This window comes from Lates calcarifer, linkage group LG10 (genome assembly GCF_001640805.2).
Source record: "Lates calcarifer isolate ASB-BC8 linkage group LG10, TLL_Latcal_v3, whole genome shotgun sequence".
In the NCBI taxonomy this organism is placed as follows: domain Eukaryota; kingdom Metazoa; phylum Chordata; class Actinopteri; family Centropomidae; genus Lates; species Lates calcarifer.
In genome coordinates this window covers 6,245,755-6,264,840 of record NC_066842.1, presented here as the reverse complement: position 1 = coordinate 6,264,840, position 19,086 = coordinate 6,245,755, and the positions used below count along the sequence as shown (strand labels likewise).

Sequence of the window (19,086 nt, the reverse complement as noted above, 5' to 3'; positions counted from 1 at the left end):
CACACCTGAAGATTGCCTTCTCAGGACTAACAGTGACAGGATTACCACATGCTCTGTGACCAAGGAGCTGAAAGAGAAAATTCTCTCTATCAAACAGGAAAAATTATCTCACAGTATTTTGAAATCATTTAATAACAGGTCTGAGTTCTTTTGTGTGCATTAGCTCTCAGGCTGAGAATGACAAAACACAGATGCTACTTCATGTGATCTAATCTTCAACACATGACCAAGCCAAAAAAACAACGTGCATTAATAATACCAACAGACTAACGAACCATTCCAAACCTATTCTCCACAACACTGTTGACATCCCAATTCTCATTAAAAGCATGAGTCAACAGAAATTAGACATGAACCACTCCCCTGCCCTAAATTCATCCCTGCAATCATGGCATTCTTATACTGTAGTCTGCTCAGGCAAGAAACCGAGCTATATAAGGAATTGTTAGTGTGGAGCACAGTTAGTGGCTCTAAACTATTAGAGCCAAGGGTTTAGATGTGGGGAGTCTGTTTACACTGAAAGTTTTTTATTTTTTTGTTTTAAGAGCATCCACTTGCTAAACATGACTCAGGCTTTAATGTATAATCCAACACTAATATTGGCTGCCAGTGGGCAGAGGTGGGAGGTGAACAGGGTCTGTTTGTGTGAACTCACAGGTGTGTCGTGTTGTGCGTATGCCCATATTTGGGTGAGTAGCCATGCATTTTGTGAACGGGTACACTTTTGTTGAAAAAAAATCACACACAACTCGATGTAATATATTTATATGATCTTGTCTTGGTTGTCAGTAAAGGGAAAACCTACAGAAAAAGAGTGGCACAGTAGTACAGTTTAAGAAAACATACATCCCAGTGAAAGTAAGAACACTTTCATATTGAACTGAACAGTAAAAATACAAAATGCCCTACACATCATAAATGAAAAAGAGAAAGAGAGAAGTCAAATAAATATGAGTAGAGTCAGGCCAATTCTCCCCTGGGCTTCCCTTTACTCCTGGTTTTAGCCATGACCACTTCCTTCCTCTGGCTCTAAGTGACAGGCAGATAGCTAAACAGCTCCATGTGTCCCTCAACAGCAGTTTGGCAATGGTAATCAGGACAGATACAGAACTGACCACACTAGGCTACTGCTACTGTGATGCAAACTGTTTTATTGCATCCCAACAGCACTACTGCAGTTTGCACCCACTCGCTGAGCTGTGTATGGATTATAAAGCCTCCACAGGCATTCTTGATTTACACGCTGCTGTTATGATGCCATAATGGGCAGCTTTCATGAATAAAGTTTGGGAAATGATCACTTTGAGACCAAAAGGAAGTGTGAGTTGGTCCTGCCAGAACACTGAAGCTGAGGGTGCAAGATTTGGACAATATGCATGTGTGCACTGGGCCTTTGATCTTTGACTCAAGCTAAAACTATGAGATCCCAATGGGAAGGAAACATGCCAAACTCAACAGAACATGAAAGCATGATACCTGCCCCTACACCACATATGACATTGCTGCTTGCTGGCTAAAAACAAGCAGAGCAAGATAAAGTTTCAAACACTGAGATGCTTGCTTATCACAATCTTATTCATGTGAGACAGAAAAATAGTGCAAAGCTACATGAGATGACTGTCAGGACTATTAGGTACTGTTACACTGAAACGTATTTGGCTTTATTTTACTTGGTGAATATTATCATTGTGACAAGATCAACATTTGGTTTATTTCTATAGCATACACAACAAAAGACTTTATGCAAATAAAGCATCTTTTCAGACTCCAAATTACCCTGACAGACAGGAAAGAAAGACAGTATGGTCCTTAACATTCACAAAACATTCTGGTGTCTGTATGAAGTACACAGATGTTTCCTCCTCTTAGCCATGTGCCTAGATTGGTTGTGTGTGAAGACTAAGTGGGCTGGCAGGCCACAGAAGGGGAAGCTGACTGTTTGCAATGGTCCGTGGAGCATGTCTTCAGGCCAAGACTCTATTCCCAAGACAATGACAACAACCAAGAGCCTGGAAAGTTGGGCATTCCAGATAAGAAGAAAAGGGTTTTAAAGACGTTGCAGTGCCAAAGGAAGAAGTACTGAGTGTATCTCCAAGATGTGAAGCCCTGGCTCAAACCTAATGTCTACATAGTTCTAAACACATAATCAGGAGTAAGGTTTGCAAATCTAACAACCACTGTTTGAAAAATGTATGGCCACAAAAAGACTATCAATACAAGACACACACGTCTACTCCAACCTAACCCAACATAAACCAGCCACTCTGTCTCCATGGTTATGACATACTATGTCATGACTCAAGCATTTTGAGGAAAATGCAGCCAGGGTAGACTGTGACAAGTGACTGAGTAGATATAATACTGGCAAGAATAAGTATGCTGGCCAAAAACGACTAGACAAATGACTGGAATGGAGAGCTACCCAGTAGTACATTAACCATGATGTCATCATTGTACATCTTGGAGCCAGGGCAGAAAAAGCATCTATGCTGATCCAAGAGCCGAGGACTTGCATCACATTTAGATGCTATCAGACTCTATATTTAAATGTGATTCTGCAGGAGGACAGAAAAGGAGTCTGACGTCTCCTGGATACAAGTCACTTAACAAGACCCTCTTTTATCACAGTCTTTACAAGGTATGTTCCTCTTTCCTACTTCTTCTTTCACTAGTATTTATACACTTTTCCTCTAACTAACTCCCCAACTTTCTCTTCCCCCGTCTCTCCATACGGTAGGCCCACTGTTCAGCTCCCAGGGCGGGCAGCTGGCTCTACATCAGACACATCCGAGGACAAAAGGGAAACTCCAGATTGTCGTGGTGAGGGCAGCCACCCGTGGCAATGCTCAGCGGGATTCCGGTTGTTTATGGTTGGCACTAATTACAGATCGACAGACTAACCAAGCACTAGAATCTCTCATTGGTACAAAGAAAACACAGAGCTGGTTTAGACAGAAAAACACAGACTAACCATTAAAACTGTCTCCACATGCAGCAGGCCAGATAAAACATGGAGTGATGTAAATTCAATAGGGTGCCTTAAAGACATCACTCAGGATCAAGCTCACACTCCCTGGGGAAGCCTGTTAACTTGTGCAGGGGCACAGTGTTACAGTTTTATTGCTACCCTGAGGCATGATGAAGTCAGCATATAGAGTGTGTATGTATAGAATTGAATTCACACTACAGACTGTTACTACTGTAAAGCTAATCGTAAAGATAATCTCCCTCTTCAGCAAAGTATTGCATTGAGCTCTGTAACTGATGTTTTGTAGGAAACCCTGCACTTAATATCTGTATGAATTGAGAGGCTAGAGACTGAGAATCAGTAATGGAATCCATAAACTCGAGCCATGTTGAAAATGCCCTAAAGAGATTAGAAGAACAGTTTGGGATATACTCTGAGCAACTCTCTCTTTCATGCACAGTAAATATGAAGCTACATCCACCAGCCAGTTAGCTTAGTTTAAAAAAAGATATTCACTTAACATGTTTGCTGTTGTGTTATAATAAATAGAATTTGTTATTGTGGCATTTAAGTAGCTCACTCATCAAAAGCACATTTTATTTCCTACCCTCTCTTCTCCACCGTTCGAGTCACACTTTACAGTAGACTGACAAATTAAGACAAAACTGTAGAATAATTTTAAAACGTGGGCTACTCTTTGTATGTTCCCATATTTTTACAACATCCATACAGCATCTTGACAACTGTGGGTGTATAATTTTTGTTGCTCACAAAGGTTTGACTGACAGGTTAACAGCTAACCACACACCAGAGGTCCCCATGTACAGTATGTGAATTACAGATAATACAGACACATGCGTATGAGAGGACACAGCAGATGGGATCACTATGAAAGCTAAAACCTCTAAACCAAATCAGTAGGCTTGCTGCAGACAGCTTCTTGTTTGGGCTGACAAAAAGAATGGCATCAGTTGTCAACTTCAGCCAGCCAAACAGAGTAATGAGTAAAATCCAGCATACAGTCCCTGTAAAATGTGCACTGCATAGGAATGTTGAATCCAAACAGAGCAGCCCACTGCTTTGTGCTGGTTAGAGCCCCCTGTATCATACAATGACAACTACGTATGACTTTTGTTATGGCTAAATAGAAATCACCACATTCTGCAGCTGGTGGCCTTGACAAGGAGGGTGATACATTCGATTAAAACAAAGGAGGGGGGACAAAAAATACAAGTTTATGTTTTTGTTATACAACAACATACATGCACTGTAAAACAATGTAAGCTAATGTTTGATATATTTTTGCTATTCATAATTGGCATTTATGTCCTTTGCTATTGTATAAAACAACTCTGTGACAAATCTGTTTAATTAAGGCTATTTATGAAGACAGTCAGCCACATTAATATGCATGTCTTCTTTTCTGTCATGCTTTCACACAGAGCCTAATTCTTGCTTATACTGTTAAAGTGAATTAACATGTCTTGCTTAACTAGCTGTGATGTAATAGGGGATTCATGAAGGCATGTGCAAAAAGTGTTGTGTGTGTGTATATATATATATATGTGTGTGTGTGTGTGTGTGTGTGTGTGTACAAACTTATGCTGAAGTGTACAAACTTGCTGAAACATTATTTTCTCTACTGATTTTTACAGAAAATCAATTAATTTAAACCAACAATGTCCTTGTGTATGAAGAACATCTATTTAGAAAAATATCTAAAATTAACAAAGTTTTGAATAAAATATAAGTTACTGTTCAACGACTTGAAAAAATCAGCAAGTTTAAATTAAATTATCCGAAGCTGGTTTAAACACAATTATTTTCTGAGTGTAAACATGAATACATCTGTACTTTACTGGCCAGTGACATGAATGTAAGCACTGAATAGTGCATAATATAATCATACCTTGATCAATGAATTTTGTCCAAACAGGGCTGTCATCTTTCCAGTGATGAATAATAGCTAGTCTAAAAGCAGATGTTCCTGAATAAGAAGAACATCCTCTTTAATTTGAAACATCTTAGATCACTCTTTTTTTAATACTTCATAATGTTTCACAGTTTCATTTAAGGGATACATATATACAGGGATATATCACAGTGTAAGAAACATTATTGTCTTCCAAAACAGTCCTCACTGCTCTCACAAAGAGCCACTTTGCTTCTCTGATTCTAAAAGAAACAAACATGAGAGAGTTTCCTCTGATCTCTGCCGAGTCCCCATCACGTGTCGGTGCAGGTGTTCTACTCTAGCACTAGCCCAGGGGGAAGAAGATGTGCTGGCACGAGGGAGAAATATGCATGCCAGAGTAAATACACGTGTGTATATATTATCCATTTACATCTTTTCTCTTCTTCAGCAAAGAAAACAAACACGCGATTCCACATTTCAGCTGAAACTCCTACTCAGTTTGCATTAACAATGCCAGAGAAAAACCAAGAGAGAAACCAATCCTTATGTTTGAACATCACATTTTCACTTTGATCTTATAATATTGTGTCTCAGCACTGGGTCCAGACATATAAAATTAACTGAATACTGGATCTTGTTGTGCTTTGGCCTTGTTTGCCAGCCTCATGCTGATTGGCTAGTTTCTGCACAGCCACTGTTCCTGTCAGTCAACAGTCCACTGGATCATAGTGCTCCCAACTCCTCCTCCTCTTCCTCCTCCTCTTCCTCCTTCCGTGTCCCAAATCTAGTGGCTCAATGCCAATATCTGGGCAGGACACCCACCTGCTCTCACAATCATACACTCATGTAGACAGAAGTTTCACAAGCAAGCAGTCAGATCAAGATGCCAAATCCACAAAAGTTGCTCTTGTCATCTGAGTAAGGACTTCCGTTGCTTCTTTCTTCAGAGTGCTACAAAGTACTCTCTTTCACACCATTCTCAGACAGACACGTCACACTCGTCTCGTCCCATACACACGTTCAGTCACAGAGCCCCCGTCGGCCTGCCAGCCTGATATAGCTGTGGTATGGGACCGGGTGTGGGCCCAGGTCTGAAGGAAAGGGAGTGTTTGTTTTCTTGCCATTTCGATCTTCATGTGATCCAGATCCTGCCGCGCACCAAAACAACAACCTCTCACACAACCAAGAGGGAAGTTACTGTTACAGAGATACGGCATGCACCAATATTGCTAATGAGATCACAGCATGGATGGGCTGTGTGTGCCTGTGTGTATTGTGGGACAGAGACTAAAAGGAAGGGCCATGAGTTAAACGGGTAATTTGAGATGTGCCCTCACTCAGCTGGGTGACTTGAAAATGGGGTGAGTCTGCAAATTTAATTTGAGCAGCACCAACAGGATTATTTGCGGAAAAGAGTCTTGCTGTGTCAGGCAAGGTCGGGCAGCGGATGTTTGTTTACAAATGGCGAGGTGGTAAATGCTGGGGTGCATTCTCACCAATAATAATGCATAATGTCTTAACTACCTTGTGATACAGAGTGACAAATAATGTAAGGCATGACTGTCCTTGTCTTTGCTAGTGAGGTTTCTGCTCCACCTACAAAGCCTTTGCAATTCTATTCTGTCTAAATGCAATTTTCTCTTATAATCCATACAGACTCAAAGAAGCGTCATTTCACAGATGAATCATTCATGGTCAGAGCCTACCTGTACTATTGAGCTTAATTTGAAAATCTAAATATCTCACATCTGTGAGTGAACACTAATTCAAAAGAAAATTAACTATTAATTGTTTTAAGAGTACTGGATTACAGTACAGTCCTACAGTATAATGTAGAAGTTGCGGTTTGTTTGTCACAATGTTTTGTGTTATGGTTTACGCAGTGTAACATGGTAATCAAACTGTGATTAGATTATTAGCCACACTACATTGGCAGCATATTTTTTTGTCCACTGCTACATTTCAAGACAGCACTTTACACAATGTTCCCAACAGCCTGAATCAGCCAAAGCCAGGGCACAGCAGTATTAAAGCCAATCCTGTCCATCACTGAATTAGGACAAGATTAGAAACTGCCATAAAAAAGACAAGGGGTCTCATTGTAAGAACAAGAGATAAAGAAGTAGAGCATTTCCAAATTTCACATTTGGATGGAAATAAGTGAGTCACGATGACCTAGTTTAGCATTCTGAACGGTGGAGGAAGGTTTTACACATTTGCAGTGTCAGGAAGAGCCATTATTAAGTGTGGATTTGCAGAGAAACACCACACCCACCGCCTCCATCCATCTCATCTGTAATTTATGAGACTTCTATATTCCACTGAGCTTTGTCAAGATGCAAATTAAGAACTATATAGAATATTTAGACTTCACAGAATACATCAATGCAGCTAAAAGAAATTCCTGCTAAATTAAGCTCCAAATTTCACTGTACAACTTTTCCTCTACAGAAACAGCCGTGTAACTGATGGCTGTTTTGATACCCAACAAACACAGACTCACACAACCCACCTCCAAAAACCTACCACACTCCATCCCGAAAGGTCGGCGCTTCAGATGAGTCTACAAGATAGCATTGAAGCATGTAAGTAGCCCCTACCCAGGCCTGTAATCTCCAACAGCAGGGAGAGCTCAGTTTCACCATGGTAAACAAGTCCAACAGCAGCAAGGTATGTCTGAGAGATTTCAGCACAACACGTAGCAAGTTATTTTAAGATGCAGGGTGAGTCCAGGAGAGTTAGTGAGGTCAAAACTTGGCCAAAAGCTAGTACCCCTTTGTGCTCTCAACGTATTTGAGTAAGGCAGAATTGTTTTGACCTCACCATAGCCACAACCAATCACAGGGGCCTTGCCCTAACTCAAACAAATACTTGTGTAGATAGATCACCACAGATCCTGTGAGGGAGAATTATCCTTCCATATATGGAGTTCAATACAGCATAAAGGCAGTTAAAAGTTGGAGAACATGTAACACTTTTTTGTATCAACCCTGTTGCTGAAACTGTAATCAAAAATTCAACAGAGAAACAACTGAAGCACAGAAGATATTGCTTTACAAAGAAAGCACAGTCAAAACACTATCTTTTCCCCCTGGACAAGATTTGTTAGGAGAGTCTCGCATTTCTAACTCGCTGGTAGTTTGCAGCTGTAGTGCTTCTCTCCAGTGCTAAAGTCTGTCAGGATCTTTGACAATCAGACTCAGTCAACAAAAATCCCTGAGAGCAGAAGCCACTGGGCCAGACTGGAGCCAACCCTCTCCTAGATCAAAAGCCTAACTGGAGAAACACAGTTGATGCGAGGGGGGGTATTTTTCACCTGTTCCAGAGATACATGATGACAGTGTTAAAAATGTGTGTGTATGTGCAGGTGTGTGCACATGTTGGGTGGGCTTACATGCATGTGACTGCATGTTACTTTATTCACAGTGTCGACAGTGAATTTTATGTGGATTTCATAGTTATTTGCTTTACCCCATATCCATCCACACCCAGATTTAATCACCAGAAATGCAGAACTGTGGGACCGAGCCTAAAGGCATCTTGCTTCTAAATGAAATTGGAAACCAGATTCATCCAGGGATTTTGATCTCCTGCCACATATTGTTTGGTGTTTATTGGCCATCTCCCATTCCAGCCTAAGGCTGTAAACTGTGTTAGTTCTCAGACTGAGGGAGGTATCAGAAGCTAGGATTGCTTCTACATTGCATGGTTATAAAGAGAGGGATTAATTCAGTGTTCAAGAGTTAAGAATTTATAGCAAAGTTCCCTTCAAAGACAATGGCATTAAGTGGTAGCAAAATTAGGCCATATTATCTACAAGAGGTAATTACTGCATACCACTTTCCTTGTCGTTGGTTTGGGACTTTTGAGAATCCACAAATGTATGACAACATTAGGCTAAAGAACTTCATTTGGTACGTTCACCACAATTCTGTGACACAAGAATTTTGCTACACGTTTTAGTGCCAAGTTGAGTTTATACAATTGGTGGGAAATGTGTAATGTGATTCACCTGATAGTCAGGATGTATAGCCATTTTGTTACCAGCTCATTAGTTAATTTCTGCAGGGGAATGATTTGATTTTGCCCTAAATTACTATTAATGAATTTCATGCTGGCTGTTCTGACATTTCCTGCCTAGCTGTGAAGCTTCTTTAGCCACTGTGCAGTTAAGCTTACACTGACATTTTAAAGAGAAACTCAAGACTTAAAATCCATGTTGTTAATGCGAAGACAGTTTCTCTCTTTGAATATGTGATACTGCAGAGCAAGATGTACACAGATGGCATTATCACTGTTATAACATGGACAATTACAAAAGAATCAAGGCTGTGTTTAATTAAACCAAAACAAATAATTAAGCAATCAACTCAATTTATTGAAGACTGTGCCTGCTGAACCTATTTAATCATTTTGTCAGATAGAGGTTCATGGGCTAGCTAGGCTGGCTAACGTTTGCCAGGCAGGTTGCTATTAGGTTGTTTTTTTTTCCTCCTTATGTTTTTTAGTACATGTCATGATAATGTTACAAAAAGTTGTTCGGCCAAAGATGGATTAACATACACTGCACTAACATAGACACATGGCAAATCTTAGTATGTATGCTAATAATGCATGTTAAACTCATCTCTGAGTAAAAAATGACTTAATGAACATATTATACGTATTCTATGGTTACATGCAATTCAGTCTTCATGAGCAAAGATTTATAACACTGACCATTTACTTAAAATGCCTCAATCTGTCTGACTGACATTGCTTGTTAATGTCACCAACTTAAATTCCCCAGCAACTGTTTTGTTTGGCTTGGATACTTCTTCAACTAAAAAAACTGTAAAAAATTTTCTATGTATTTTACACTTTTGAGAAAAAATGTATAGTGAAATTGATACCTTTGCCATTGATGCCTTCTCTAAAAATAAAATACTCTTTGGATCTTTGGGGTCTTTTTCCTTTTTTTTTTTTTTTAACTGAAAAGCCCTATGAATCTACAAGTCCAAGTCTACTGCTGCGTTAGTTAGTTTGAGCCTGAGAAATGACAGATCATACAGTATCAAGCTTGGATGGACCCTTGAAGGAATCTCCAAATGAAGCCTTTGGTTTCAGGATCAACAAGTTTACTTGAGTGTATGTACAGTGTGTGAACACCCGTGCAAAAAAGGAAACTAATTTGTCTGTAATCGTTCATACTGTTATGAGATGTTTGGATAAAATGAGTGAGCTGACTTTGCCAAGATCAACAATTTTCCTTCAGAAATACTCAAACTGAACCCACCTAAGTGGTGGTTGGAACCAGGTCTGATGAAGGTCTCCAAGCCAGGGTGAAATCTTAGAGGAATTTGAGACAGAGGTGTACCATCAAGTCATTCAACATCAAAAATGGAAGAGCCCACATCAATCAACTGTTAAGTAGACATTAACAAGACGTCATAGTGTCTTTTACAAGCAGGAAGACAGATGAGAGGTCTAGAAGGCGTTAACAGTGAAAAGGCTTTTCATCACCATTGGCCCTGGCTCAGTGGACCTCACAGGAAGAAAATAATGATGTCTATCCCACACCCACTGTTCAGTTCAAATGAAGAATACCTGACACCACTAAATCACTAAGTCCAGAAGCTTTAGCCCATTAAGTCAGTTTGGAATAAGCTGAATAGATGAACTCTGCCTGCCCTGTGAGGAGGAGAAACACTTTTAAATCACACACTTTGGTGAAAGGACAGTTTGACAAAGGGTGAGCAGCAGCATACAGCTTTTAGTCAGAGTTAAGTCATTAGAGTCATCACCTAAGCTAACAGCCCTCATTTATATGCACAGAAAAATAGCTGTGGTAGAGAGGCTTGTCAGAATAATGCACTCTAACTTATTAATGAAAGCAATTAGTGTTTGTTTTTAACATTTTATCATAAATAACTTGTCTGAAGGCTGAATATGAGTATCTTCACTACAGGCTGAAGTGCCTTTTGATTATTTCATAAGTTTTTGTATGCACCATTTCTAAATAATAACTTCAACTAAGCTAATAGCTCATTAGACTTGAATTTTTAAGGTCAACACTTAGCTTAAGCTTATCAGCAAAGCTGCAGCCTTGACATACCCAGACAATCACAAATGTTTACAAAGTCAACATTCCTTTAAAAGGTCAAATAGAAACATTTTAAACTGTTTAAAATTCATCAGCTCTCTTCAAATAGTGAAGAAATGGCAAGGCAACACGGAAAACAACGCAGATGCAGTGAAGATAAAAGGTATTAATATGTGCAAATCATCTTGTGAATGAAAACTCTATACTCATTTAGAATTTATGTCTATTTGAATAAACCACTGCAAGTAAATCCCAAGAATAAAACATAACTCATAGTAGTAACATTTTCACATTTAATACTGTACTACAAGTCAATTTTGGATGGTTATATGGAAACATCCTAATACAGGAACAAATCTTTGCCAGTCTCTTATCACACTTTACTGCCTTAATGTATGTGTAACCACATGTATAACTTGCCTATGAGCACACATATGGTCACACAGAAACACAAACAAACATGAGCGCTCATAGGGTTGCTGAGGGAGACTCTCAAGATCAAGTACCCCAACATGGGTAGATGCCTTCTGGCTCATAGTGTCACTTTGATCTGTTCCTTTATCATCCACCATCTTCCAACATTCCACAGATCGAAAACTGATTTGAAAGTTACTTATAACACGGATTAATCTTGGTTGATCTGGTAAAACATTGACAGACTGAAATCAAGGACAAGAATTGGAAATGTCAGCTGTATCTTCACTTGCCAGAGATACATAATCCCTCAGTTGATAAATCCAAACTAAAAATGTGACTTCAATTAAAGAATAAGGCTTACATTTAAAAATAGGCTTTTGATAGCCAGAAATATTTATAAATATACTGGACTTGCTGTTGTGGAACACAAAATTCATCGGTTGAGTTCTGGGGTCCAGTGGATTACTTAAATGTGTTCTGACATCTTCCCACCTGGATGACTCAGATGACACTACACTGACTTTTGGTAGGTGCAATGTTATTGCCTGGTAGCTGCAAAATGTACTCGGTATAAGCCATGACCTAGAGTTGCCAACATGAATTATATCAAGAAGACCAGAGTTTCAAAACAAAATGCAACTGGGCTCCAGCTCTGCCTTGACTGCAGACAGAGCTGAAGTTTTTAGTCATGGCTTCCAGCCCAAACTGCACTTTATCAGGCTCTACTGACCTTCTAAAACGTAGAGTGTTTTGTTTAAGGGACAACTATGTGACCAAATTCCTGATGGTGCAAAAGGGGAACAGAGTTGTTCACAACAAAGAATGTGACATTTGGGAAATCTCAACTGGGATTGAACTTTGTGGAGTTCAACTCCACAGTTTGGAGATATAAAGCCCACCTAGAGCCCAGTTCTGCTTGAGGTTTCTTCCCATGAAAAGGGAGTTTTTCCTTGCCACTGTTGCCAAGTGCTTGTTCATAGGGGAATGTAGGGTCTCTGTTAATATTGTAAAGAATACAATCTAAACTTCCTCTATGTAAAAGTACCCTGAAATAACGTCTGTTACAAATTGGCACAAATACCTTAGACCTTGATCCTAATTATCAATCTCACAAAATACCAATTTTTAACAACACTTAACAAGTGTTTGGGAGTAAAATGTTGGTTTATTTTGATAATTTATTCAGGGACAACTGTGAACAGGATACTGGAGTAGATATGAACAGTTTCCTACCCCAGACCTCAACACGAATATCAGAAACTAAAGATATGAATGTTATACTTCACTGATCTCCATATAGAAATTGTTATTCCACTTGTCCCACACCATTGGTTGGTCAGAGTGCAAGCCTTACTAGAGAACAGCAGACCTGTAGTGAGGAGGGATCCAATGCCTTGTTCAAAGATACTTCAGACAAAGAGAAGCATGAACCTGGATTGAAAAACAGTATTTTCGATGGTGTCACACAGAGAGGTGTTTTTACAATCTGCAAACTATATTTGTGTGCTGAAGGGAGAGGTCTGAGTCAGACATGCACATCACTGTAAAAATAAATCCAATTTTAAAAACTACGCTACCAAGATTTTAATCTGGTATGTATATCATTAGTTTTATTTCAACTGAGAGAGAGAGAGAGAAAGAGAAAAAGTGTGAGAGTGTATGTATCTGTGTATGTGTGTGTGTGTGTGCGTGCGTGCGTGCGTGCGTGCATGCGTGTGTGAGTGTACTCCTTAACCCCTAGGTCACACCTGTTACCTAGCTCAAGCCCTGCCCTCAGGGCAAGGGTGAGGGTGTCACATGACACTTCCTTCACAGATCTGTCTCAGAGGCCACACATACACATTCACTCTGTCAACCAAGAAATTATCTTATTATTTATGTCATTGAATTTTCTCCAAAACAAATGTTTGAGAGATTCATACTGGCCAACAAACAAGTTTAGAATTATGGGTGTTGTTGTTGCACGCAATCTGACAAGATCTCAACTAGCTCTACTGTGTGATAAGGAAAATATAAGCACTTATACAGTATGCTGAAATTAGTTATAACAGCAGGGTTAGGGTATGATGCGATGACTGTGCATAACGTAATATCTTTGAAGTGGACTAAATCATGCAATCACACTTAATTCAACAGTTTTATCCCAAAACACCATAATGCCTGAGGAAAAACAAGAAGCATATGTGTATTGTACAATGTCTTAAAATGGCTTATTAGATTTGAATTACCCAATAATATTCTTTACTTCAATGCCAAGATTACAACTGAATGTATTCAGTGCTTTCAAAAGGCAGATTTGCTGTGTGGTAATTAGTGTATTATTTGTATATTTCAGTAAAAGATTTAAAAATGACAGATTAAAGTTGGTACCCCTCAGGGTTTTTATGAATAAATCTTTTTAATATACTGTATGTATCTGTGTGATGGACTAAAGCAAAACACAACCAACACATTTCCTGTAGCTGGAGACTCTGCTGTTGAGAAATATTGATTTAGTGGCTGGGTTGTTTTCCTCCAGCAATATTAAGCACGTTTGATGCTCACATTACATGTTCTACAGAGATAAACAAGCAGAGCGCTGCTGATGACAGCTTTACCATTCAAAATTCAAAGACTAGAATTTGATTTATCAATAAATGGCACCTGATATCCACTTCCTAAGCACGTATGGCTATCTATTTGATAAACAAATAGCGATAAGCCTCGGTTCAGGTGAGGGTCCGGGTCACTGATCTTTCTGGCAAACAGAAACAACTTTCATGCCAATTCACAATGTGAAGGGACAGATTTTGAACATCTCACTGCACTGCCATTTCACGATACGCCTCTAGGCCAGTGAGTCACCCATGACATTCATTTACAACACAAAAAGAGCTTATTGTAATAGAAAAGGTCATTTATGTCACATTCATGTCATTTCCTCTACCACCCTGTTTTAATAGTACAGATCAATATTACAGCTGAATTTCTGTGATAAGTAAACAGAAAGGTGAAAGGCCAAACAGCTGCCATGAAATAAATGTCATGAACTGTTCTGATCATTTAGGCATATACCCTCCAACTGTCAGACTTTATCAGTCAAAGACACAGGGAAGCACAAACCATCTTGTAGCCCTATAAAACCAAACCATCAAGACCACCACGAAACACTATCTTCCTGTTGTTCTCCACAAAGAATGTCAGGGATGTTCACAATTCAGAAATGTAGGAAACAATCCAACAAATATTTGTCCCACATACTTTGGGGACTGGCATCTGCGCTTATCGGAGAGGCAAATCAGAAATCATGGTAAATCCGCCTCCTCCTCCTCATCCGCTTTAAACAGGTGAAGAAGTAACAATGTCAGACGCCTGCCTTTGTTGACACTGTCAACTCACGAGTGGTAATCAAAACAAGAACGAGGAGCAAGTAAAAACAAGAACTGACAACCACAGTCCCACACTAATGCAAAAAGATCTCATTTATCTCAAGCCCAATGTCTGTTTTGAATGGACCTAGGTTTACAGTGGTAATGTACTTCAGCTTACACTGGCCTGAACTTGTGACACCAAGACAGAAGAATGTTTCACTTTCACAAACACATTCTTGACAATAAACAAAAGAGTTCTGTACCTACTATTGCGAAAAAATAAAGGGTACTGTGGATTTCAGCAGAAACTGAACTAGGATTTGAATAGTATGCGTAGCTGGGGTCTGATGCTGTTGTTTTTTCTCTGAAGCTAACTATATTTTATACATTTTCCAATCATTTTAAGCATTCAATCCATCACAGACAACCCACCTTGAGATCGGGGCCTGACCCATACTCCCATGCATAATATCTGTGAAAACATACACTGGATAAATGATTAACTGGCTGATATATATACAGTGAATTTTGTGCTCTCCACTGCTCATTTTCAAGGTCTTACACCTAGAACTGACATGATCCACAACTATTACCATAACTGATTCATTACATCATTCATTTTTAAAGCAAACATGTCAAATATTCACCAGTTTAGGCATTTCAAATGTGAGACTTCTTTAAGGTATGTGTTAGTTAATGGAATTTCTTGGACTGTAGGTTGAACAAAATATGTTTTTGAAGACATGACCAGGAAAGTGTGATGGGCATTTTTCTCTTTTTTTCCCCCAACCCTTTACTGACCAACATAACAGTGCTCATAATGTTGTTTTTGCATTGGTCTGTTATTTACAGTTCCTAAGAATAACAGGAACACTTTGCCATATCCTTTCTGACTCCACAATAGAATTTATTTTCAAACTTTTCCTAATGGTTCAGAACTCATCTGAGACCACAGATGTTGACGAGTGAAAATATCACCTTTGAAAAATGTTCTCATCTCTCCTACAACCTCAAATTTGGTCACTGACAGGCCTGCATTAGAATTTAATTTCTGTTATCACTTGTCAGATCCTCCATGCTCACTCTCCGTTTTCAGATGGCAATAAATTGGCAATTTAGAGCAATCTGTTTTCTACAAAATTAAACACAGTACTGGTTCTGATACATCTTGTGTGTTATTTAATGCTGTAGGCTATACTTACAGCCTCCCTTTTGCTTTACAGTGGCAGAGACAGCTATTCAAAACATACCTGAGATAGATGTAAAATTAGTCATGATGTAATGTAGACAACAACAGCTCATCTATGCAATACACCAGCTAAGCATGTCCCACTGTGGAGTCTTATATAAATATCTTGACATGATGGGGGTGATGGGGGTGATGCAGGTGATCGGGATTTTTGCACATGGGTCAACCCAATGTGAGGAAACACACCTGGAAGACAGGTCTTTGATGGTAATGGAGAATGATCCGCTACACTTGTTTACAGATAGGGTAAGGGGAATTCTAGGAATAAACTACACCTTTAAATGAATAATTATTATACGCCAATATCGATCAAATAATTAAAATCTGCAGGACACACATCTTTATTCAATAAATCTTAGGAGCACTGAATGTGCGTGTTACATCACAGACCCAACTTGACGACAGTGTTGCCAAATAAATTGCTGTTAAATTTAGTCTGTTAATGTTACACATAACTTGATATTGGTATCTGTTCTGCACGTAGGAGGCTAACACATTTATTGCCTAAATATATTAACATTTAGGGTGGTGGAATATATCTCAAATAAAACCATATCCCGCTGCTCTATAAGACCCCTGGTGGTCCTTGGACCCCCGTTTGGTAAGAAACGGTAAGATAAACGCTGCCTGTCCCATTCTGTAAACACTGAGAAGTTGTGTGATTCGGACTTGTTTCCGAACCAGGTGTGCGCTAAACTAATTTTTGAGCAAACTCAAACCACAGACAAGCAGCATCGAATTTCCGAACAAACTGAGTTGCTTCCCAGTATTTCAGTTCTCACTCAGTTATGACAGCAGCAGCAGCAGCAGCAGCAATGTTGCAACGTTACGAAGTCAGCACGCAGTCAGTCGGCGGCTATTATCAGTCAGTTCGGTGAAGCCTAACAGCTAGCAAACTTCTCCGCTGTCTTCGCATCCCCGGACTGCACAAATTTGACATTTAGCGCTAACGTAACCACACAGAGCCATTAGCTTATTCGTGAGGACACGGCATAGCCCCGCTGTACAAACTGGAACTTGGCAGCCCGAAGGAAACTGACGAGAGTTGTGGCTGAGACACTTTCAATTTGAGGGAAAAGGGAACCCTTAGCTAACTTTTCCATACCTTTTTAGACGCCGAATATCGCCCGGTCGGTCCCACCACTTCTTGGCAACTATAAATTCCGGTTTTGACAACGTCGTCCTCGGCAGGAGTAAGGAAAATCCGAGTGTGTGTAGCTCAACTCTTGCCAGTGCCAGTGATTTTTCGCACACAGCTCCGCTCTGCGTGGCTTCAGCAACAGCCGCTGCAGTTTTTTCCACCAGCCTGAACGCGGGAGCGAGCGCACTGGGATACTGGGGCTGGCCAGGACAGCCGTGTGAACGCGCAATTTACAAAGCACACCAGACTGTCAATTTAGAACCGTGGAAATCCACTCAGCAAATTCAAACTGTGTTTACCTGGATTTCAAGTAAAAGTGGCAAATTTCAACCTGTAAATGACAGAAGAATTTGCAATATTACAAACTTCATTGTCTGCAATATTTAAAAAAAGGTGAGATTGTTGTGTCTGGATTATAACATCCAGATAATTCTTAATTTAATCAGTTAATGAAATAAGGCATTTAAACACACAAAAGTTATAACTAAAAGTGAAAATAAACTGAAGTATTCAAAGAACAATTTGTAGATGTAATAAAATTATCTTTACTGTACAGTAATCAGTAATCAGTAATGTAATAAATAGTAATTTCACTAGTGTTTTCCCTACTTTCAGTAATTAAATTGTTGTGCATGGCTTTTTTAGAGTCAGTGGTGGTCAATGACCAGTGTAACTAAGTACCTTTAGTGCAATTTTGAAGCACTTGTGCTTTACTTACTATTTCTATTTAATTTCATTTATGTGATTCATTGTCCAATAACACTACCCAGCAGGTGTAGGTAAAATTATATCTACCTTTATGAGCAACAGTTTTTAAAGTATTTCTTATACATTAATGCTTCATCAAATATAATAACAATCTAAACCCTTCTGACAGTAACAAAACAGCCTCTGAAAGAGGTCATTATGCATAAGCAGAACTTTTGATATTGCTGATAGCCTGAAGGGCTTCTATTTGTAATGAAATATTTTTACAGTGTAATATTACCCAAGTAAGGGATTTGAATATGTCACTTTTTAGTATCAGTGGCCTAGTCAGGTGAATGGGATTGTAGCTCACCTACCTATGTATTAGCCTGTGATTCTATTCTAGGATATTATGTACAGTACATTGTGTTTCTGTGACATGTGTGCATCACATTGTCTTTTCCATTAATATCTGTAAAGAAAAGTCCCATTTGCTGATGACAAGCCTCGCTTCAAAGCACAAATTGATTTCAAGCATTTCTTATTATTTAAAACTTTGTTTGTGTGGAAAAGACAGCTGACATCATGAGGAAGCAAACATATGTGCAGTACAAAGCCACAGTGAGTGTGTGTATGTTACAGTTATTGCAAAGCGTTGAGAGCAGCAGTGTGTCTCTTACTGACATAATTCCTCTCATAAGGGATAATGACCACTGGAAAGGAAATCCCCTCCTTTCCTGCTGCCTTCAGGTGCTGTTGGAAATATTATAATCATAATTAAAAGCCAAGTGCACATGAAAAACACAGCTAAATGTAACTGCAGAATTAACTTTTCCAATTTGCTGCCCAAGTTCCCAAGGGCAGTATATAGGATAGGATATCAACAGCTGATGTTGCAGCTGCAAATTATGCATTGAGTTACGGTTCATTGTTTTAGAATTGAACAGAAAAGTGTCTTATATGCTGCTCTGCAAAGTCTTTCTTCGGAATAGAAGTCTAGTTTCAGACAGCAGCAACATTGGTTTGTGTGACATTTACATCCAGAACCTGGATAGAAGAGTTTATGAAGAGAACCTGAAGGCACCATGCTTTTGGGAAGAGGAGGAGGAGGAGCTGAGCCAGGGGTTGACATGTGGGAATGACTCAAGTTTTTTTACACATTCCAAGCATTGTTTCCTCCTCCTCCCTGCCCCAGTCCCGGGCACTTAGGCCAAGGTTTTTCCAGGGCTGGGGGAGATGGAGTGGATGATGGATCAAGGAAGAGGAAGAATGACTCG

General features: G+C 39.4%; 1 protein-coding gene across 6 annotated transcripts in view; it reads right to left on the bottom strand.

Annotated features, from left to right (window-relative positions):
* peak1 (pseudopodium-enriched atypical kinase 1) overlaps positions 1-17,515 on the bottom strand; it is a 97,118-nt gene extending 79,603 nt beyond the window's left edge. For 3 of the 6 annotated variants that reach the window (XM_018675899.2, XM_018675903.2, XM_018675905.2), the window contains exon 1: positions 17,087-17,515. The gene's annotated coding sequence lies outside the window, so the exon portion shown is untranslated. Of the gene's footprint in view, positions 1-5; positions 505-7,395; positions 7,687-17,086 lie in introns of those variants that run through there. The other 3 variants (XM_018675902.2, XM_018675901.2, XM_051073188.1) reach the window with 3 other exon arrangements.
* Positions 17,516-19,086: the final 1,571 nt, after the last annotated feature.